General features: G+C 37.7%; 1 protein-coding gene across 4 annotated transcripts in view; it reads right to left on the reverse strand.

Moving 5' to 3' along the window:
* Positions 1-24,608, reverse strand: part of MEIS1 (Meis homeobox 1) — a 176,784-nt gene that overhangs the window by 51,409 nt on the left and 100,767 nt on the right. The gene's annotated exons all lie outside the window — the stretch shown is intronic.

Genomic DNA, 24,608 nt, shown 5'->3' on the forward strand with positions numbered 1-24,608 from the left:
TGAGTCTCCAGAGAAGGGCGGCATATAAATCGAACCAATAAATAAACAAATAAATTTCCTCGGGATAGGGTTAGGTTTAGGGATACAGAGGTGGAAATCAGGTAAGACAGCAAGACCCCTGTCTTGCTCCATGTGCCCGAAAATAATAAGACCTCCCTAGAAAATAAGACCAAGCGCTTATTTTGGGGTTCAAAAAAATATAAAACAGGGTCTTATTTTCGGGGAAACACGGTATCTATACTCAATCTGTGAAATTGGGATCGAGCAGTCATTCCATTGGTCACTAGATCATCTGTGATATTTGCCTGCACAATCTGTAGGAATGAGACACAATCTACCCCTGGAGGCTGCTGGATATAGACGAATTTCTAAGACCTGATCCGGGTTTATTTTTCTGTTCTGCAAAGTTCTTGAACAAAACAATGTAAAACCTTGTACTCTCAGTTTTAGAAATGTTGTGAATAAGGTCACTTGAATGCATATCAGTGTTTCAACATATTTATAGGCAGAGATACTGTGGATGAAGATAACTGTGGTGTTGAGCTATTTTAGCGACAAGTTATATCTTTCAGCTCTTGCATCCTGAGGAAATGGATAAACTGTTTGGAGAACTTACTACTTGCTCTCTCTTGTGAGAATCTGTCAGGGTTGAAATGTGCATGTGGACCTCAGCTGTATCTACTGTAGCTTTGAGTAAAAAATAAAACAAAACTGAAAAAGGCTTTTGTTGAAGTTTAGATCCAATTGTTTCAGAGGACTGATGTTAAATATCAAATGTATAAAAACTGAAATGTATGGTTGTCCTTTCAATTTCTGGCAATATCAGATCTGGTAATAAGAGCTATTTCAATAACTTCAAACCTGGTTATGGATTGAAAAGACATTTGGTTGTCTCAATAGAGTGTGCACTCAATAAAGAGTGTAAACTATGTCTACAGAAATTAAGTGGGGGTAATTATTCAAACATTTGGGATTAAATGTCATCTATAAATAGATGATGCTTAGGCCCATGCATCTTCTTGTACTAGGAAGGTAATGAAATTCTTGAATCTACCTACAAACATTTTTTTTTTTTACAATAACTGAGGACAGGAAAATGGATTTACCAGATTCATATTTTTAATTTCACTTCTTCTAAAGGATCACGTACAGATCTTGGGAATAATTAAAAAAACCAAGAAACTCTTGGGGTCAGGACTAGCTTAGGCCAATGTGCCAGTTGCAATCCTATGCGGAGAGAATACAACTCACTGCAGTTTTCCAGGTTAGTTTGCTGTGACATGAAAAAAATGTCCTGTGTCAGCATGCAAAGAGTTAACATTTCTTAACTATTAAAAAAAAAAAAAAAAGCAGCAACCAGGCATCTGATTAAAATTAGGGCATTATTTGAAGTGTTCTGTGTATTAGTTTTAAAATTCTATGCTGGAATTGTCAGACTCCTCAAAGGATGCACTTGGGCTATCCATCATATTCAATTTTTCCTGGATAAAAGAATAATAGATTAATATCTATAAAAAAATAAGTACACTCATATTAAAAAAAAATAGGTAAAATCTAGAAAACAGGAACAAATCTTCCATCCCAAAGAGAGCAATCATCCTGTTTCTAGTGCATCTAAAGAATCTTGCTGGGAGCAGGAGCACATTCTCTGGCATTTATTTTCCCACTTAAATTACAGTGATGGTGTAGCCTCATCTCATTAGAGATCATTGTCCCCAGTAGACAGTTGTGTTTATGGGGGATTCTTGCTGTTCCACACCTGCTGCTCAGGTTGCTATGTGATAAAGACTGCCTACAAACAGCAGTCTTGAGCTTGCTGGACTGCAACTGATGAGCCCAGGCTAATTCAGGGGTGATTATGTAGTTTACTGGACCACTAAACCTCTTTAAGCTTGTAATTACTGCCTATTTGAGTAAAGAACATTCAAAAGCAATTCACTGCATCATGCCTGCCACAGCTGGAAGCAGACTGCCAGCAGTCTGCAGGGACATTAAAATCTACAGGGACAAAGATTCAAGCACAGCTAGTAGGCACTAACAGCAGCCAAATGTACGCACATTCCTCCTCACCTTTTCTGACCAACCATGCCATTAAAAGTGCAGTAAAAACTATAGATAAGCAATAAAGATGAAAAATAATGTTGGATAATGGAAATACTATACTGTAATGATTCCACTCACTTTTTTTTTTTTTAAAAAAAAGAATATGTTGGAAGAAAATGTAATAACATTATTTTCTGGCCAAGGTGATTTTTATTTTTGTTTTTTGAAATATCCTTTAGTAAAAACATCCCTGGACTCCAGGGTCAGAAGTATCTTACATTCAAGAGCATTTTTCGCAAAGAGGGCATCATGTTTTTATTGCAAGGTGAATGCAGTATAGACTTCTGCTTCATGATTTATCAAGACAAATAATATCAAATGGACATTATGCTTGTGGAATTCATTTTCATATCATCGGCTGCACAAAGGCTCCTGATGTTTATTCACAGTGTATTCAGCGGTTCACACTGAAGACTGCTTTTCATATGAGATTTAGTAATCAACTTTGCCTTAGATTGGTGGTGCCTACGATAAATATGTAAGTGTGAAGGGCATCGTAACCACATAGGAGCACACATCTGGGATTTCTGACTGCTCACATTGTGTGTTTAGGGACATATATTCACTTTTAATAGCTGTCAAATGTTCACTGCAGAAAATATTTGTATAATCCTAACTGTAATAAATTTTTATTGCTGCAAAATGAAGAAAAGAGTCCTAGCCTTTTTTAAAAATGTGGAAAATCAAAGGGAACATTAATAAAAATTATGTTATACATGACCATTTGGAGAACATGCCAGTATTATTGGAAAACACAGAACATCAGAGATTGTAGAGATGTAAATAATCCCTGCCACACATTAATAGCTTTATTTGATCAGTTCCAAGATTCAGGATGTGGTTTTGAGTCCTTTCACTATGAAATGACATTATGTATGCACAAAATGGAAGGCTTATATAAAACTCCAAGCACTGTAGAAGTGCAGATCTGTAAAAACAGATCTCTTAAGTGGGAGAATCCCCAACAGCAAAACAATAAGGGCCGAACATGCTCTCTGGCCATGGGACACAGATCACTAAGAAGCAATGGAAAACAGGGAGGCAAGCGGAAATAATGGAGAATTTTGTAGAAAGGCATGGCTGAACAAACACAAGCACTCAACTTGTTCACATTTTCTTACAGAACCCACCGATCTATTCTGATCGTTCTGGTCTATTTTGATCTAAAAATTATATTGGCTTGAATAACGCCTATGTAATTTTGAGACAATTATTGTGAGAAGTTCAAAGGCTACTTTGCTCCAAAACAAAACACCTGTCAATAGTTTTCTGCATGGTATGGAGAAAAACCAAGACTAGGCTAAGGCAATTTCACCTAACAATATTTAAGAGAGTCATCCTGTCAAGTGTTGTCATTTTGAGTATGATGTATATATCCAGTGGAAGAGCAGGTAATGGGAAGGCAATTTATAAAAAAAAAATTACCAAAGGATTCACCAACTAAACAAGGGGCTGAGCATAAACTAGGTTAATAAGATAGAATCACAGTGTACCGTATAGTTTTTAAGTGTTGCTTCAAACCAATTTTATTTTAGGTGGGCAAAATAACCATGGACACCTGAAAGTAAGCTTTTCTGCAGGACTTTTGAGAAATCAGGCAGGGAGAGAATCAACACACTTTTATAAACTATGAAAAGATACAGGAAAGTAACAGGCTGCACCCAATTTTATATTAATAAAAGTGTGTTCTTGCAATGGAGTTTTCCAATGTTTCCTCTTAATTTAGCCAACAGAAATCCTCTCCTAAGAGTTCAAGGTAATAGTTAGAATCCTGTAAAACTCCTTGCATGAATTCAAACTCCTTCCTACAGTACTTCTATAAGGCACTTTGACCATGTTTTTTAAATTACTTTGAACTTGAGGGATAATGTATAATCACAACTGAAGGTATTAGAAAATAACACAATGAAAGTAAAGTAGATCATTACAAAATGTTATATGGTTACTCATATAATACTCATTGATTCTGCAGGAATAAACCTTTATCATTCCACTAGTGTACAGATTAAATACAAAACAATCTTTCTGTAAATACAAAGGCAATATTTTGAAATGTATTATTTACTTGTGTATGATCTGAGAAAGTTTTCCATATTATAAGATTAATTCATACTAGCTTAGTGTATCTGATGCCCAGATGCACTAAGGTTTTTTTAGGTAACTTCCAATTGAGTTGATGCACCCTTTTCATAATTCCTAATCAGAAGGACTTTTGATTATGGTTGCCAGAATGATGGGAATTGTAGTCTATTACACTTGGAGGATACCAGATTGGGGAAGGCAGATGATAGGTTCCCAGAGGAACAGTTCCTATATTTAGTATATGTATCAATTAACCAATGGAATGTTGTTGTTTTTTAAAGTACATTGTTTCTGCAAATTGTATTTTTCCTGGTGTAGGAAAAAAGTTTCAGTAAAACTCCACTGGGCATATTACGCTAATGTGCTGAATGGGAGGCAATGCTGACAAGTGAAAACAACTTGGAAACAATATTCTTCTTTGCAAATGAATTTGTTGCAGCAAAAATAAATGCTTACACACATCCTATATAACTATGACAAAAAGATAAATTCTTATGAGGGATCCCCAAATTTATAGACCGTATCTTCTGAATTTTTATGGCAAATTTATGATGTTTAATGACAGAAATAACTAAAGTATGAAGATGCAATTAGGATAATGTAATATTCAGCAGTGTTATAAAGATGAGTTATAACCACAAGATTCCATCCAAAATCCAAGCTATCTGACTTTTTAGCAAGAATGTCTTATTTATTATTAAATTCACATGCTACCCATTTCACTCTGGAAAACAACTCTGAACTCTGACTCATGAAATGTTGAAGTTTGGCTTTCAAAGTTTTGCAGTTTGGGAGCTCTTCTGATCTTTTTTAAAAGTACGTGTTGGCACATTTAGGACTAAATTATATGACATTTGCAGGCATGGTTGCCCCTTCTATATGGATAAATCTTTTAATTTGGAGACGGTCTGTATAAGCTTCTAGTACAGATGTCACTCATTTGACTTCCTCTGGGCTTTTCCTCATCCTCATGTTTCACATAAGAAATAGCAATTTTGACAGACACAATATTGCATCTACTTTTGTGTGGCATTCAGAAGTGCTGACTCACACATAAGTCCTAATTCATTTCAAGTAACTTTGGAGGGATCTATTGTTCCTTGTGGAACCACAGAATCGGTTTGACAAAATTCAGCTTGGAACTAAGCCACATCTAATCTATACTACTTTTCATGTAGAAGATACAATGTATCTTTTCTTAAAAATTAGAACATTTTTGTGTAATGCAAGAAGTTACCATCCACAGGTGTATCATCCCTCTCAGATATATATCTGAGTCCAGTTCCAGTTGACATTGATTGGGGAGTGAGGTTACTCTCTAGGATCCTTTTCTGTGGAGTGCCACAATTGCTCTCCCCTCCAATTCAACAATTCCATAAAAGTACTGGTGAGGTTATTTACTGTTTGGAGTTTGGTATCATCAGTACACCAATTATATCTTTTGAGCCAAGGTCAGCAAAAGGAAGCTATTAGGAGGTGTGTCCTGGAGGTGTGGGATGGGGATGGGGGGTAAGTGTGATGAGGAACTATCTCCAACTCAATGCTACCAGGTGGCTATGGGTATTGGGGCCACATGATTCCTGGGATATTCTACCTTTGGCCTTGGATAGGATTATACTTCCCCATTCAAGAATGGTGCACAATTTTCATGGATTTATAGCTCCTGTTTCATGAGCAGGTGTCAGCTGTAATCTGGAAGGCCTTTACACAGCTATATCTGGTACACCAATTGACCAGTCCCTGGATTTGGAAGCCTTTAAGTCACTCATATCTCAAATATTGCAATATGCTTCATATAGGAATGCCTTTGAAGACCATCTGGAAGCCTTAACTGGTCCAGAAGAAGCAGTGAGGTCAGTTTGGGAATGCCTTGGTGTGCCCATGTGACACTTGCGCTCTATGAGCTGCACTGGCTCCTAGATTTATTCCATGTGTGATTCAAGGTTATGGAATTAATACTATGGGCATGAGAATAAAATTATGGGATTTAAAGAATAGGATGAGTAGAACTGCTGGAAATGGATTTCCCCCCATCAATGGTGGCAATGTGACCATGATTAAATAGAGAAAACCTCTTAGGTACCATATTCATGCTGAAGCAGACATAGTACTGTGACCGCAACTAATGACTAGTTCCTGGCTAGTTCTTTTCCTTCTTATAAAAAACTTTTCCTTTAAGTCAGTGGCCCCAAACTTTCTGCCTCCGCAGACTGGCAGTGGTGGCAGGGAAGGGATGGTTTTGTGCATGCAAACAGAGATTTGCATGCTTGCCCACTGATTGTGCAGCCAGGTTCCCAACAGGCTGCAGACCAGTACCAGTCCACAGATTGGGGATTGGGGACCCCTGCTTTAACATACATACAAATAATATGATATCTGACATCTCCAAGTTGCCCTGCCTTATCAACTTCCAGACTTGTACTCCATCTGTACGTTTTATTTTATTTTTAAATGAAAGAGGCTAATACAGGGATATGAAGATAGGCTAAAGGCATTTGTGATGTTTAGTCTACAGAAAAGAAGCCAGAGGAAGATGGTCTAAAACTATTTTCCATGGTCACAGAAGTAGGACTGGAAATAATGATTAGACATATCCATTACTTTATTACTTATTATCAGGGGTAAAATCCAGCAGATTCTGGCAGGTTCTGGAGAACTGGTAGCAGAAATTTTGAGCAGTTCAGAGAACAGGCAAATACCACCTCTGGCTGGCCCCAGAGTGGGGAGGGAATGGGGATTTTGCAGTATCCTTCTTCTGGAGTGGGGTGGGAATGGAGATTTTGAAGTATCCTTCCCCCAGGAGTGGGAAGGGAATGGGGATTTTGCAGTATCCTTCCCCCAGGAGTGGCATGGGAATGGAGATTTTGCAGCATTCTTCCCCTGCCACACCCACCAAGCCACGCCCACAGAACCGGTAATAAAAAAAAATTGGATTTCACCACTGTTTATTACCAACAATTACCTGGATGTTAAGTATGAGGACAAGCTTCCTAATAGTAAGATTTGTACAACAGTGGAAGACTGAAACAGCCTCCTTAACAAAAGCTGTGAGTTCCCCATTTCTGGAGTTTTTAAAGAAGAGGCTCAACAGATACCTGTTTCATTGGTTTTCCTGCACATAATAGAGGAGTAAACCAGATAATCCTTGTAGTTATTTCCACTTCTATGATTCTGTAGTTAGGAAGAAATTAAAAGCGGCATGTGCCAAAGCCAAATGACAGTTTCTAACATAATGTTTATTTTCAAGAATGTCCTTATTTTCCTTTTATGGCAAATAAATACATTAAATAAAAGTATTATATAACTGCAGTCCAGCATTTTGTTTGGAGGTATGTCCATCTACCCCAAAAAAAGCAACAGGGAGGTGGAGGGGAGTACAGAAAGACCGTAGACCTGGAGAATGTGGCAGGAACAGCTTCCTCTCTATGCTTCCTAGTAAATGAATAGGTTTTTTTCACTGGCCATAGCCATCAGGGCAGCCGTTTTGTGAATAGGCTAACTCTACCATGGCAACCATTTTGTTAGAGTATCAATGACATACACTCAAAATTCCAAATGTGCTGACCAGCAAACCCCCCCCCCCCAGTGCCTACTTCTGCTCTATACTTTCTTTGCTGCAGTGTGTCTTTGTTTAAGGAAACAAATGGTTACTCCATTCCTACAGATTAATCTGTGTGCATTTATTCATACTGACAATGAACTTCAAAGCGGACAACAAAATGTTTTTCTTTCTCTAACTCCCTATCTCTTTAGGATTATTCTCTTAGGAAGAATGATCCATTTAAAAAAAAAGTGTTGCATTTTAGTGTATGAAGCTGTTAGCTGCGTGCAGTTTTATACATAAAATCAAAATCAATGAGAGACATGTTCACACACCTTTGAGTGCATATGTATTTTTATTTAAACCTATATATATATATATATATATATATATATATGGTATAATAGTTGTGTTTGCTGTGATGTTACATACTATTTATTGGGATTATATAACCAGCTTCCTTCTAAGGGTTAAACACTCCTTTTAGATGTCGTTACAAAGTTCACTTTCAAGAAGTGGGTAGAATCCCAATAAAGAAAGAAATGTTGGAGCCTAAACAATAATTAAGTGTAATTTATGCTTATTATTTTAAATGGACTAAATATTAGGGCTATCTGATATTTTCCCCATAACATCAAAAATTACAATTCAGCAAAACAGCATCTGCCTAGAATCTGGAGGCTTCAGGTTATGCATTCCTCTTTAAACTGATCATTACACAGTTAAATTTAGTTCCTCCTATTAATATAAGTTGGAGTAAGTTTATAGCATTACACTTGCCTCCTCCATACCTCATTTCAATTTTTTTACCTGCAATAAATAAGCTATATATTTGTGTGTATAAGTATATACAGTACATGATCTCAGATAAATGTTCCCCTTATATTAAGAAATGATACACTTCTCCTAAATGCATACATTTTAATTTTCTTTCAGAATGGAAAATCATGGAGAAAAAGTATAGAAGACAATCCGTTTCTTAAAAGACAACTTTATCCATTAAACCTGTATACTGTTAAATTTCCAAAATTAGACCACAGATTCGGTTCCTTGACCCCAACTGGCAAGAGATAATTTACAAAAGGAAGGAATGTTCTTCTTTTCTATCTAGAGTCACATTTATTAAGATAGATGGCTGCATAAAATGGATGGATGGATGGATAGGTAGGTAGGTAGGTAGGTAGGTAGGTAGGTAGGTGATAGATAGATAGATAGATAGATAGATAGATAGATAGATAGATAGATAGATAATCCTATCATTCTCAACATGACATTATTTTCTCAAGCCAAGTTGCTATAGAGAAGTAAGAGGGACTTTGTCCTATGCAGATATCAGTGGATGTGCATTCAAGTACCAAGACTGCTCAAAATCAACATATTGCAAATATGCAGAAGAAGCTAACCCTCAGGACCTGGGGAAAACAGAAGCTTCTGACTCCTGTTCTAGTTGCTTTTCCTCTTACTTTTCTCCTTCTCCTCTGGACATGGACAGGATTCTGGGTAGACTGAATGCGACCACATGTTTGTTGGACCCGTGCCCCTCCTGGTTAGTGCTGGCTTCCCGGGAGGTGACGCGAGGCTGGCTCCAGGGGATTATAAATGCTTCATTGAGTGAGGGTGTCTTTCCCGCAGCCTTGAAAGAGGCGGTGGTGAGACCTCTCATCAAGAAGCCTTCCCTGGACCCGGCAATATTGGCTAATTATCGTCCAGTCTCCAACCTTCGCTTTGTGGCGAAGGTTGTTGAGAATGTGGTGGCACGACAGTTTCCCCGGTACCTGGATGAAACGGCGTATCTAGATCCGTTCCAGTCGGGTTTCAGGCCTGGGTACAGCACGGAAACGGCATTGGTCGCGTTGGTGGATGATCTCTGGAGGGCTTGGGACAGAGGTTGTTCCTCTATCCTGGTCCTATTAGATCTCTCAGCGGCTTTTGATACCATCGACCATGGTATCATGCTGCACCGGTTGGAAGGGTTGGGGGTGGGAGGCACCGTATTACGGTGGTTCTCCTCCTTTCTCTCCGACCGGTCGCAGTCTGTGTTGACAGGGGGACAGAGGTCGACCCTGAGGCCCCTTATATGTGGGGTGCCACAAGGATCGGTCCTCTCGCCCCTTTTGTTCAACATTTATGTGAAGCCGTTGGGCGAGATCATCCGTGGTTTCGGGGTGGAGTACCATCAGTACGCTGACGACACCCAGCTGTACATCTCCACCCCAGACCACCCCAACGATGCCCTTGAAGTAATGTCCCGGTGCCTGGAGGCCGTACGGATCTGGATGGGGAGAAACAGGCTCAGACTCAACCCATCCAAGACCGAGTGGCTGTGGTTTCCGACGTCCCGATATAGTCAGCTGGTGCCATCGCTGACTATTGGGGGCGAAGCATTGGCCCCCACGGAAGGGGCTCGCAACTTGGGTGTCCTCCTGGATTCACAGCTGTCTTTAGAAGAGCACTTGACGGCCGTGACCGGGAGGATTTTTCATCAGGTTCGCCTGATTCGCCAGTTGCGTCCCTTTCTGGATCGGGACTCGTTACGCACGGTCACTCATGCCCTCGTCACCTCCCGTCTGGACTACTGTAACGCTCTCTACATGGGGCTCCCCTTGAGGAGCACTCGGAGGCTCCAACTGGTGCAGAGTGCGGCCGCGCGGGTGGTGATGGGAGCGATGTGGCGCTCCCATGTAACGCCTCTCCTGCGCGAGCTGCACTGGCTCCCGGTGGTCTTCCGAGTGCGCTTCAAGGTTTTGGTCATCACCTTCAGAGCGCTCCATGGCTTAGGACCTGGCTATTTACGGGACCGCCTGCTACCACCAATAGCCTCCCACCGACCAGTACACTCCCATAGAGAGGGGCTCCTCCGGGTGCCGTCGGCCAAACAATGTCGACTGGCGGCCCCCAGGGGGAGAGCCTTCTCTGTGGGGGCACCTACTATCTGGAACGAGCTCCCCCCGAGATACGGAGGATTCCGGATCTGCGTATCTTCCATCGCACGCTTAAGACGTTCCTATTCCAGCAAGCCGGCCTGACCTAAACTTTTCCTCTTTTAAATGGGAATTTTAAATTTGGTTTTAAATTATTGGGGTTTTAAAATGGTTCAGCCAAATTTATTTAATTTGTTTTATCTCTATTTTAAATTTTGTATTTATATGTTTTATTTTATGGCTGTTCACCGCCCTGAGTCCTTCGGGAGTAGGGCGGTATACAAATTTAATAAAATGAAAATGAAATGAAATGAAATTTGAATTTTTAAAATGGATTGACCCATGAATAATATCACAGTAGTGCTATGCAATGCTTCGGCTTCCATCTTCCACATCCATTGAAAGAGTGAATATAGCTGCTGCCAGCGACACTTTAAAGCTGCCATCGGGCCCCATGAAATGATGCAACTGCTTTAAGATCATGTAGAGAATTGCTCTATTTGGACCCCAGCAAAGATTTATGCACCTTTGGAGACAGTGTCTAAAGCTTTACCCACCCACACACACACACAATAGATAGGTAATAAAAACTTGGGGAAAAGACTAATTTTTCAGTTTATAAATGTGGAGAACTACTTGGGATAAGACCTCATTTTCCACATGCTAAAGTATATTAAGGGAAAAATGTTACTCCTGTACTTTCCAAAATCCAGACTACCAAATCAAATTTACTACTTGGTAAGAATGGCATCGGTATTGGATGTCTTGGTTGATCTATTGAGTATCTCCACTGAATTAAAGTGGCATGAGATAATAGAGTAAAGGTTGCATTAAAGTGGAAGCAAATTTATTCTTAGCTCTGTGGGTGTTTTCCTATGTACATGGTAGATATAACCCTAAATCTACAATCCTCAACCTTCTAACATGACAGAAAATCCCAAATAAATACGTTAATCTCTGTTGTGTGAGAGTCTAATTTCTAAATAAATACAAAAAGTTCTGTTGATGTCAATGGGCATTCCTTTAGCAGGCAGGGCGCTTGGAATGAGAATGTAGCTATGTAAAAGGCTTAACCTAAATAGGATTTCCAGGATACCAGTCTTTTAGGACCTACTCATCTCTTGTTGAAGGCAATGAAAACAAACATCCTCTGTGAAGTTCAAAAGACCAGACCCCTCTGCCTCACTCTCTTGGAATGCTACACTGGAACTATTCATAGCATGCTGCTCTCAGCTACTTGGCTTGGGCTGATCATATCTCAGCCAATCAACAAACATACACATATATGTTTATGCCTATCAAACAGCCCTGTGGAAGCTGGTACTCAACAGGAAACCATGAGGTATGTGAGGTATAAAGTGAAACAGAATCATTTTTAGGGCCTGATCTAAGTAATTCATTGATAATCATCTCATTTGGAGTTGTTTTCCCCCCTCTTTTAAAGACAAAAGAAACCTCAGGCATACCCGGGCATTCATTTTAACCATTTGGAAGGTAACTGGAGAATCTGCCAAGGAAAATGACAAAAATTATATCCTCTTCCCCAAACACTTCCCAGTAAAGGAACAAAGGCTTATAATCTTCTGCAAGTACTACTTCATCAAAAGAGGAAAAAAGTCAAATCAATGGATTTTGAAGGAAAAGCATTTAGATTTAATGTAGCTTTCAGCACATTTATGTTGTGATGGCCATTAAAAATGCATTGAGGTAAAAACCCATGATCACTTAATCTGTTTGGCAAATGCTAGGCGAAAGAAGGCCCTGTTTTTATAGATAGCATTTCATTTTTCTTTTTACAAAAAGATAAATAAAAAGTTATAGTCCAAAGGGTCTCTGCAAAGAAGTCCTAAAGAGAAAGATAATAATTAAATCTTGTTTCTGACATTAATGGGAAAAAAAATTGAAAGCCTATTGTTTTGATGATGTGATAAAGAAGTTGATCATTGTGTACAGACATGTTCTGTCTCTCTTTTCACTGCAACTTGTTTTAATAATAAAGGAAAAACAAGAGCATGACTGTAGCATTACTGGGATATATTTTTTTCTTCTTTAAATCTATGACGTTAACCAAAATGTGATAATGGATGTTCTCAAGGGTCCCATTTATAAACAATTTTATACGGGGCAAAATGCAAACTTATACCTTTGCAATTACCAATGTCCTGTTTATCCCTGTTTTAAAAATGTAATATTGAGAGTTGCCAGAGGCTTTGGTAATTGCCTCCAATCTGCTTCTCATTTTTCTGAAGTATACACCTATATAGCAAACATAAGGGTGGAAACCTGATGAAATCACCTAGCTTTTTTTTTTTTTTTTACTATATTTTATGCATTATGCAAAAAAAAAAAAAAATGCTGTTAGTTCAATTTCGAGATGCAAGGCCATGAAAAGTATATAGAGTTATGCTATGAACTATAAAGTACCCCCAGACAGCTAATTGACAACTGAAGGAATGCCTAACTCAGAATACAAACCTGCTTTGCATGTTAGGTATTTTACTATACCAGCAATATATTTTGGGGGTTGGGGGGTGGAAACAGTCCAACTGAAAAGGTTTCTTAGAGTAGTTTCAACCTAGGTACCCAAAATTCCAATAGTTCCAATAGTTTCATTTGGCTCTACTGCAAGGAAGCTCCAAGTCAGAGGTGACAACTACACTCTTCATCTGCAGCCAATAAGAAGAGGCAAGATCACTGGCCATCATTTCTACAACTATGTCAATGCATATTAACATTCAATTATCTGTCCTAGAAATAACCCTTCCCTTTATGCATTGTGTAATTGAGCACCTGGCAGATAATAAATCAAATTAGGAAGCAGAAGTCAGGAACCAGGCACTATGAGCTGGCTTTCCAATATAACAAGGTTTTTTATATATAAAAAATATTTAAAGTTTATAAGGAACATAAAAATTAACACAAAAAAGAAGGAGGGAGGGAGGGAGGGAGGGAGGGAGGGAAGGCAGGCAGGCAGGCAGGCAGGCAGGCAGGAAGGAAGGAAGGAAGGAAGGAAGGAAGGAAGGAAAGAAAGAAAGAAAGAAAGAAAGAAAGAAAGAAAGAAAGAAAGAAAGAAAGATTTCTTTTTATACTTTCCATTGTAATGGGGACCCTACTTTACTGTATGGAGTAAGGCACTTTGAGATTTCATTTTTAATAGTTGCTTGGAAAACCTTAAGGACTTTCACACTCCAATTTCTTACTATATAATTGCTATCTCAGAAAGGACATACACACATTTAGGCTCACAACTAGGCAAAATTATCTTTTAAACAGAATGCTACGCAGTATCTCTTATTTTACAATCAATTGCTTATTTTCTGTCTAAAAGGAACATCTATATACTACCAAAACTCTCTTCAATTGGGCAAAAAAGTCGATCATAGGACATCCATTTTTAAATCAAGGTATGTCAAATGGGATAACTCAAACAATGTATCCAAAATCCATGATTCTGGTGAGATTGAAGTTTCAAAGTTATTCAGACCAGTTGTATTGGGAAAGTTGTTGGCCCTGCAGCAGCAGCTTGGTCACTCATGGTCACATTATGATTTTCAACATTCCCTGAAGGCTTCCCATCAGCAAAGTCAATGGGGAAGCTGGCAGGAAGCAGAATGGCACTCCTGTTCCCTCTGCTTTTTTACCTGCCAGAGGTCATTCTGCTTCTCTGTCTAGGTAAGGAAGTATCCCACACAATGGATCATAGGTCATCTAATATTTCAATATGAAGCTGAAGTGAATAACAGCAGTCTTCCCTTTCAGTGTTGTGTCATGATTAGCTCACTCTGGACAGTAAAATATAAGGCAATCTGGCTGAATGGAAGACTATAACTTTTATTTTAAAGAATGCTCTGTTGTGGTTTTCAAAAGACATCTAATTTGAAACCATAATCTGAGCAATGCACTGCACCTATTATAATTTGCTAATCTTAGAATATTTTAAATTATTTATTACTATAATCCTAAACCATCTGGTTGAAACACAAATACTTTGGCCAGCTAATGAGAAGGAAGGACTCACTGGAGAAGAGCCTAATGCTGGGAAAGATTGAAGGCAAGAGAAGAAGGGGACGACAGAGAAGGAGGTGGCTGGATGGACTCACGGAAGCAGTCGGCGTGATCCTAAATGGACTCAGGGGGATGGTAGAGGACAGGAAGGCCTGGAGGAACGTTGTCCATGGGATAGGGCACAACTTTGCAACTAACAACAACAACAAAAGCCATCTGGAAATTTGGTTCCTAAAACAAATGTTTGCTCCAATCAGAACAAATAAATTGCACTACAATGTCTGAATGTTATGATGCCATTATTGTCTTAAACCGGGGGTGGGGAACAATGCCCCTTTTATGACTTGTGGACATCAACTCCCAGAATTCCTGAGCCAGCCATGCTGACTCAGGAATTCTGGGAGTTCAAGTCCACAAGTCATTAAAGGGGAGGGGGCATCGTCCCCCACCTGACTTAAGCTAACATTTTAGATGTTGTCAATTGCATTTCTTCCATCCAAATAGCACTTTGGGATGGGATGGGAGAAAATGGTACCGTATATCAACAACTGTCACTTCTGAGATAAAATATTCAGACAACCTTCCAACTACTGTGCATCTCTTAAAATCCATTTGCTGCCCCCTCCCTGGTTCATCATATCTTCACATGTTTCTCTAGAAATAACATTTTTTAAAGCCACCAATTGTAAACAGACAAATCCATTTTCTAAAAGGTCATACATTCACACTTCTGTTAGAAATACCAAAACTACAATTACATCCTATTGTTTGAAACACAATGATTTTTGGTAGATACAAATAGCATTTCTTTATGAAACAGGATTTTCAGCAAAACACATCTTTCTCTATCTTGCAACCTACCTATCCCCATATTTTTGTCAAAGCTGCTCAGATCCATCTGAGTACATTCTGGAGACTGCAGAAGATTTCAGGAGATAAGAGGAGATAACACTTAGGTATCATCCAATGATACTATCTTTTTCTTTAAATGCAAGCCCATATTTAATTATATTGATCTATATTCAAATCTAAGAGTCAGTCTGGTGTAATGTTTAGGGCACCAGAACAGAAGCTAGAAGACCATGAGTTCTAGTTCTGCCTTAGGCATTAAATCAGTTGGGTGACCTTGAAACAAACACTGTGTCTCAGCTCTAGGAAGGAGTAATATCACTTCTGAAATGTTGGCAAGAAAATTGCAGGGCCTTGCCCAGACAATTTTCAAGAGTCAAAACTGACTCAAAACTGTATGCATGCATGCATACATACACAAACATATTCAAGAGTAATTGACAAGTGAGTAAAATCCATACATTATAAAAAATACTCGTGCTTTCCTTTTCGAAGTAGTCAAACCTGTTGCAAATAAATATGTAACATGCAATTAAGTAAATCTCACTAGTTTACGTGAGTATGACATGTAAGATTTCAAATGCAAAAAGAGACTTAAATGCAATAGTCTAGAACTACAGTCTTTATTTGGGTAGAATACAGAAGGCCAAGAAATAGAATTATGTTTCCAAATCAAAATTATCTGTACTGGGTTTAAATGATCAATCAATTCAGCAAATGGGTATACAGAAAAATGATTTCCCTAACAAATAAAGTCAAGTAGGCATCCTTATCTTCTTCTCTCTCGAGACTGTTGAGTTAGCATTTGTGCATTTAAAAATGTTCTAAAAAATTAATTTGCTGACTAATTAACTTGAGAGCACATTTTTTAGATTTGTAACAAAGCCTGACAGATTAACTGACAAATTATGCTCTCACAAAGAAAACTCATGGCATCTTAAAGAGGAGCTTGTTAGGGGTATTGGGTTACTCTCTGCTAAATGGGAAGAAAAGTTTCTAAGCAGCAGCTTTATGAATGCTTTTTCTTCTTCCTCTTATTCAAGGCCAAAGTTAGTTATCTGAATTTATTCAAAATCAATGTTTCTTTCTTTTCCTCTGATAATTCACCTTGCCATTTACCCAATCATTTTATGTAGGTGGAAGTGATGAATGCTGCTGAGTGCCAATGGATTTTGGTCCAATATGAATACCCCAAGGAGCAACTTACACTGAGTCTCAGGCTCCTGTCAACCCAGTAATTGATGATGTTTTCACTGTGAGGGATGTAAACTGAGTGGATTGACTCAGCAGCTAAAATCATTTATCTTTGTTTCTAAGAACACAAGCCTATTATGGCTAAATGTTCTTTACCAGCACAGAGAAATAATACCAATCAATTTTACAGAGAAAAAATATATATAATGTCCAAAATTAGAGAAAATGCAAGCAACAACCCTTCCACCCGAGTGCCATTTGTGTGTCAACAAAACAAGACCCTATGAAATTGCAGATTTCAAACAGCAGGGCAAAGGCAAATCATACAGCATTATCAAGCTGGTATCTGCTTTCTAAACCTATTTCATAAAACCTGGCAATTTTGTATAATTTGATTGACTGAAAAAGAACATGGCTTGTACGTTAAATAAATAAGTTGTATATTTATTCCAACTCAGAAAAATGTGCTAGATCCATTCGCAGTCTGAATCTTGGGCTCCCCACCTTTTTACTGGCAAAATGCCCAGGGTGATTAGAGAGTTGACAATATGGGGGCCTAGCAGAAAACAACAACTGGCTAATGGCTTCTGAATGCCCAGTGACCTTTGATCCTTAATGGTCTGGCTAAAAACAAATGACCCAGTCTGAGAGACTCCTACAAACATATGCATTTTAAGAGTACAGTTGTCAATTAAACATTGATTAATGTATTTGCTCATTTGCTGAAACCTGACCAGTTCTTTACTAATCAGCTAACCAGAGACATATACACACACAATGTTTGTTCACCTTTTATTTATTTAATCAGCAACCAGCAAAACCTAAAAAGACTGAGGCATGTTAGTAAAAAGCTTTTCCACAAATGCAAAGTTGCTAACCAGAAGTAAAATTGTCTCCCATTTCATTTATATCATTAGATACTTTGGTGTCATTCTGACACTGAGTACTATCTCCTGCAGCACAGGAAACTGAAGACTATATTCACCACACTCTGTACTGTCTGGACCTTAAATGATAACTTTCATTACAGCATATTGTCACCATAGCAATGAAACTACATGCGGGCAAGTGACAGGATTCTGTCATCACTCATATTCACATTACACAACCCAGGCCTGTCAGACTTTAGGACAATTCTCTCATCCAGCCTGAACACTCAAATATATTCCCAATGGGCTTCCAAATAATACCCCATGCTTTCTGTGTTGTTGTGAGTTTGTAAAAGTCACCAATTGAAAAATACAGTTGCTTAAGACAATTAATTTGAATCAGTGTATGCATGAATAAAGAATGACTCAATTTTCTTTGTTATTGTTGTTGCTGCTGCTGTTTCTCAAGATTGGGTAACAATAAAATATAACATTTCTAGAATTAATTATATACAGTAGAACGGTTGGAAAGATAACAGAGTGCCAATACCAAATTTTAAATGATACATGCTTCATTTTGTCCTACTACAGTTTCATATTTCACTCACACACCACACACAGAACACACACACACAAACACATACACACAGAGAGACTCACACATATTATGGAGATAAATAAACATACACAAGTAAAATAAGACTGACCCACTAAGTGAAATCTTTCTTATCTATCCTGTTTGAAGTAGTGAATGTATCAGTGTGTCTGCGTGTCTGTGTATATGCTCACACATAACTCAATATTAAATCAGGAGTACTATAAGCGATAAATATTTTCAAAATTATTGTTCTCATCAAATCCTATTCACTTGAGAGCATGGAATTTTCTTTCTCAGGACTTAGCAATCTAAAAATGTAATTCAATACATATCTACTCAGAAGTAAGCCTGACTGAATTCAGTGGAATTTACCACCATGTAGATGTATATAGGCTTAAAACTCTGGATAATAAATTACAGAAATCTGTGCTAAAAACAAATCTTATATCATACCACTGTTTTGTTGGTATGTTGTTGTCATTGGAATGTGGTTGTTATACATACCATTGTGTAATGTATACAATTACATCTTCTTACTAGCTGTCTCAAATATTTTGAATTAGTTCCAAAAGCTTAGCCAGTACTGTTTCTTCTATTTACTGCCAAATTAATTATTGCACATGTATTTTCTTCACTTCATCCAAACACACGATCCCCCAATTACTTTTAACTGATACCTTAACATATACATATACATATAAATGCAACAAATGTTACAATCTAATTTCATCTAGTATCAAGGGAAGAATTACTGTCATATTTCAATAATGCCATACACATATCCTCTTTTGAAAGTGTGATTTTTCACTCTGATGGATTGAGAACTTGTGTGTGACTAGAGAGTTCTAATAGAGAAGATACACAGCAATAGTTCTTTGTCACTTGTGAAAGGAGGTGTCTGTGTCTTGACACAGTCTCTTAATATTCTTCAAGTGTCATGAAGAAGTTGCCTGATCAGCATGTGGCTGGTCCTCATTTCTGTTACCATCAGCAGGATGTTAATATTACTTCAAAGTAGTTGACATATAAAATGACTTCCCTTGGCCATTTGCCTCCTCTGCTGTGCAGTCAAAGCCTTTGGAGCCAACTTTGAAGCACAAACAGAAACTGAGGTGGCAAAATGAACCTAGTCTTAGTTGGGGGTAGTAGGGGGAATGCCCAAACAACACAAAACAAACACTGTTACAAAGAAGCTCAGCTGTCATGGAGAAAAATCCTAGACATCCTTTCTACAGAAATATGCAACTTTTCTACATGGATTTATTTATTTGAAGCAGGAGGTGGGTGGGTAGTTATTGGCTTCTTTATCACAATTGCTCATTCACAATGAAACCTATCAGATAAATGAAATGTTGAAGAAAACAGAAGAGAGAAAACAGGAGATAGATATACTATAAATTTTTCTGTGTGGGAACAGGTGAATATTGCTGAGCACATTGTAAGCCGCCCTGAGTCTTCGGAGAAGGGCGGCATATAAATCAAATTAAAAAAAAATATTTAGAAATAAACATGGCCTTCAAGCAGAAATGGAGAATCAGTTTCGTAGAGCGGTTAAGCACCCCATGATAGAAATTGGAAGACTCTGATTTCTGGTCCTGTTATAGGTGCAAAGCCAGCTAAGTGACTTTGAGCCAGTCAGTGTTTCACAGCCCCATGAAGAAGGCAAAAGTAAAACCTTTAACTGTAATGGGAAAACTTGACCAGATACCCATGCATTTTTTCAGTTTGCAGTTCTTCTAAGTGTTGCTGAGAACCTATGCTCTACAATTTTTTGAATTTAAATTTCAATTATTCTTGCACTTTGGATCCCTTTAAAGAATTGCTACAAATGGATAATAATTTTTTGTGTTGTCAGCCTATGCAATGATAAACTCTAGGCATGCTTATCAACCATTAGTGAGCATCAAAAACTTTCATCCACTACAATGTCTTTCCTTAGGTTTGCACCAACACCACAAAACAGGATTAGTATATGATGTTTGCTGTGTTGAGATACAATTGCCTATAATGTTGTTTTAACAAATTCTCTGCATGCTTGATTGTATAACATATGTGCCTTCTAAATACAGCTTTATTGGAAGACAGTTCACTGCATGATCACTTTAAAATTTGATTTACTGTTCCACAGACACAACTAAGCAACTAATCTTCCAGGACAAATGTGACACATAAGAACAGCTAAACTGAAACATATAAATCGCACATATCCTTAAAAATATTATTGTCTGTAATTTAATCTAACAATATTTCTAGGCCTATAACCTTGCACGCAGAAGCAATTTCCCAAGCATTAATACTTAAATGGGTCATATGCACCACATCTGTCATTCTGTCTGAAGTCTATGAGGCACAACCAAGACTCTGCAAGCCTATTGATTTTTCTAGCATTTGCTTTAATTTACTTAACCATTGAGAAAGCCATCAGTACATAAAGGGCAACTGTCCATTACTGCCTCATTTGCAGACATTCTTTCTATTCATTCTCCACCCCAACCCACCGTGCCTCTCCCCTCTTGGTATAAATGCTTTAAAAAATGCTTCTGTATTTATGATGCAAAAGGCAGAGTGGGGGAAGGGAGATGCCTGGAAGATGACTCACACCTGTTCTATTCAGTGAATTGCTGCACTGAAGTATACCTAATGTGCTTTAAAATAGAAAATAATATCTAGACTTTATAAATCTCTGTGCAAAGGGTGCAAATTAGGTCCTAATTATATTAACATGGAATCTGCCTCCTAGCTTAAATGCTACATGAGCCCTCTCTAAACATGCAGAGCTTTGCTGCAGTTCCTTTATGAGCAGATGATTACTACTAATTCTTAGGTTGTCACAAAATATTCTGTTTACAAATAAACCATGAAGCCTTGAGCCAACTTTTCAAGAATAATCATCTGAGGGTTTTTTTTTCCTCCCCTACTCCACGCCATCCCTGTTCTAGCAAACCTCCACCACATATGCATGGCAACAATCAAAAGCCCAGGCTTCATCTAATTACTCTATCACATAATTTCACAAATTGCCTTTTCGCTGGGGAGCCAAGTGCAAAACACACTCACAGTGGGATTTCAGGCAGCAGCTTTCATTTACTACTCATTTCTTGTTAAATTAAACACAAAAACACCAGTTGTGTGAAAGAAGTCAAAATGAAGGCTTGTAAATGAGCCAGACGAGCAGATCTCATATTCATACCACTGTTGGAAAATAGCTTGTTGGCAAGCTGCATTTTTAATTGCAGTGCTTTTATCCCTTAACCCTTTTGAAGTCCAAATACATTTTCAGAATTACAACTAGCAAACTCTAGAAAAACAAACAAAAAGACAACCTTTCCTAAGCTCTGGAGATAATATCACTGCCAGCAATGTAATATTATATCAACCACACACATACATTTTATACAGGCCAACATCGAAGTTGTTTTGTTAATAGTCTAGGACGATTATAAAACTTCAACTCATAATGTGTTGTACTAATGCTAATAAATCCAAACATCTGATATTGTTGTGGTGAGCAAATGTCTATTAAAGCCCAGTTGTGTCCTATAAAAACCAAGCCACGTTGATTATGATTTGGATTGATTTCAAGCCTCTAAAGCATGTAGTAGAAAGGACCACTGTATAACACAACAGGTTAAGTAGCCAAAATGCCATATTCAATAGTCACACACATACTGTTTTTTCCCTTTTTTTCACTTTTTAAAGCACTTTTGGTGTGTCTTTTTTCCTTTGATTGTATTTTTATTTTTGTGATTCTTTTTGTCATTTTAAAAAAGCAATAAAATAAATAAAACATTTAATAGTCACACATACTTTCAATTCTTCACACATACATTTTCTCTTCCTAAAATGAGTGAAATTTGCATGAGGAATCAATAATTGCTCTGGAAGGAACCCTCAGTTTTTTTCCTATTAATAGGACATAATAGAATAGGGTTATATTGTTTTCTACCTTTCTACTTTAAGTTTACAACTCAAATGACATTTTGATAAGCAGTCAAACTCAGGACTAAATACAGTTGTTTTAAAAGCGATATTGTTCTTCTGTACCGCTACCATTTCACATCAGCAGCAAAAACTCTGCCCCAGTTCTCTGCAGAGGGAAAACATAAGCAGCAGCTGTTTGTACATTCTCACATTAGAAATCCTATTAAAAGACAGGTGGAATAATTTAAAAGCCAATGTGGTACCATTTTGTTGCAAGCAGTGTAATTGTTTATCCCCCAAAATGGTATGCCTCATATTTATGAAAACATAACTAAAATTACATATTATTCCCACAAATCCTAAAACTCCTATTATTGCCTGCTTACAAAATGATCCCACCTCATATTTGTGATTTAATAGCACTCCAAGGTTGAATGAGCTCTGTTGCATGGGTGTAACTACAAACATTCTGTTCTACCTTGAAAACGGAGGATAACTGCACATACACGCTGAAACATTTTCTAACATATGCCTGAAATCCAGCTCCCAGTATCTTAAATACAGAGAAGACTTAAAGTACGTACCTAAATGTACCATTTCCTGAAAATTCTGGATATTGAAGAATCAAACCCAATGTCACAAATATGTTTTTATATCTTAAAAATAAATTTACTACTATTGCAGGTGGGAGTATATTTTAAAGTGGGACGTGTGGGAGAACAAACATCAACAGAGATGTCAATATATTGCAAAGATTTTCTATAAGAAAAAACCTATAGCCTGTCTTTTTCAGTTTCACTGAAGACAGCAAAAGCTAGGAATGCCACCGTCTTAAATTCACAATACATTGCTACAACATCAAGAAGTATTTTCCTCACAGATACAGAACATATACAGAATTATAGGTCATTTTTTAAAATTGTGAAAATTTTTAACTTTCACTTCAAGTAGATGCATTTTGCAAGTTTCTCTTTTGCTTCAAACATTTGCTAAAGCCATAGGAGTGAGGACTGAAGAAAACTAACCCAATATTATATGTAAGAATTTGTATTCTGAATGTGCTTTACCTCATGGTGATGTCAGAAATTAATATTTTATCACATGACTGTAAATAAAATATTTTATTAACACTAGCACAAAGGTAAGTCCATTAAATATACATTCTGATCGCACACTTCCCACGTCCTTTCAAAATTCATAATGCTAAATGCAGATTAGATCCACTATCTGTTGGCAATGTGATTTCTAAACAAGAATGAACAATTCAAAGAAGCCGCTCAAAACTGATCTTTGCAATGGTGAATCGGGAAGATAAGCCATTGAGTCCAACATTCTGCTTGTGAATGAAAGCAATCTTATTAGCTATCTAGCTTCAGTTAGAACACATCCAAATGAAGGACCTTCACCATTTCTCTAGACATTTCTGTTGAACGGCTCTTACTCTGGTATGTCTTGACTCAACGTCACCCCTCAAATATCTGCTGAGAAAAGTTTATGTTAGAACAAGTGCTTGATTCACTCTGTGATGTAAAGTTGTTTTTTAAGCAAGAGACAAAAACACAAATCAGACTGACTCAAAAAGGAGCCCTTTTAGAGAACATGGATACTGTATTTGGAACATCTAAAATGGCATCTATCCAATGAAGGCTACTTGGTAGCTAAACTCCCATCTTTTCCACATATTTTATACAATACTCTTTTCGGAATAATTTTGCCCATAGGAGGAAGGGAATTAATAAATGACAGCAGGACCAAGTCCAGTTGGCATTGCAACAGAATCACCTGTGGCACTATTCTAGGGGGATACTAGCTTTTAAGACTTTGTAAGACTAGCTGAGGTAGTGAAAGATGACGGATGAAAATTATGAGTTCAGCCATCACAAGGAAGACACTTATGAATATAATGAGAAATGTAACCTGCGCTTGAGTTTATGGAGAAGTAGAACACTGGAGAATCTGTGGTGATAGAAATGCTTTTTGTGCATTCCTCAGAGGCATTTTACTCAGTGCTCTAAAACCTAACTTTGGTGATGGAAATAGGCTGCTAGGTTAAACTCTGATAAGTCTTTGTGCAAACAAACTGAGAGGTAGGAGCGTGTTTGGAACTTGCCTGTGCAAGACAAAAAAGGAGTGCCTATTTTTATGAAAAGTTGTTGGAAGAGGGGATAAACGATGATTGTGTTGCATTAATATGTGGGGAGGGGGAGAGAGAGAAAGAAATAAATGCTGAGATTTGATTTTTTTCCCCTAGAAGTCATGTTTCTTAATACTAAATGGGAAGAAAAGGATATTTTCTCAGGTAATATATGGGATAATTTATTAATGCTTAACTATCTTGAATTCACTCAGTAATTAGTAATTTTGGACAAGTAACTTGCACAATTGTTTCAGTATTTCTTAGCCACAAACTAGCACATATATTTTATAAAAAATATATCATAGCACATACTTTTAATATGCCATATAGAGAGGTACCACATCACTGTGTTTCCTATTCATTGCTACTACGTATATCTGCCCTTAGT

This window comes from Pituophis catenifer, unplaced genomic scaffold (assembly GCF_029215685.1).
Source record: "Pituophis catenifer annectens isolate HBS135680 unplaced genomic scaffold, rPitCat1.0.hap2 SCAF_1, whole genome shotgun sequence".
NCBI classification, from domain to species: domain Eukaryota; kingdom Metazoa; phylum Chordata; class Lepidosauria; order Squamata; family Colubridae; genus Pituophis; species Pituophis catenifer.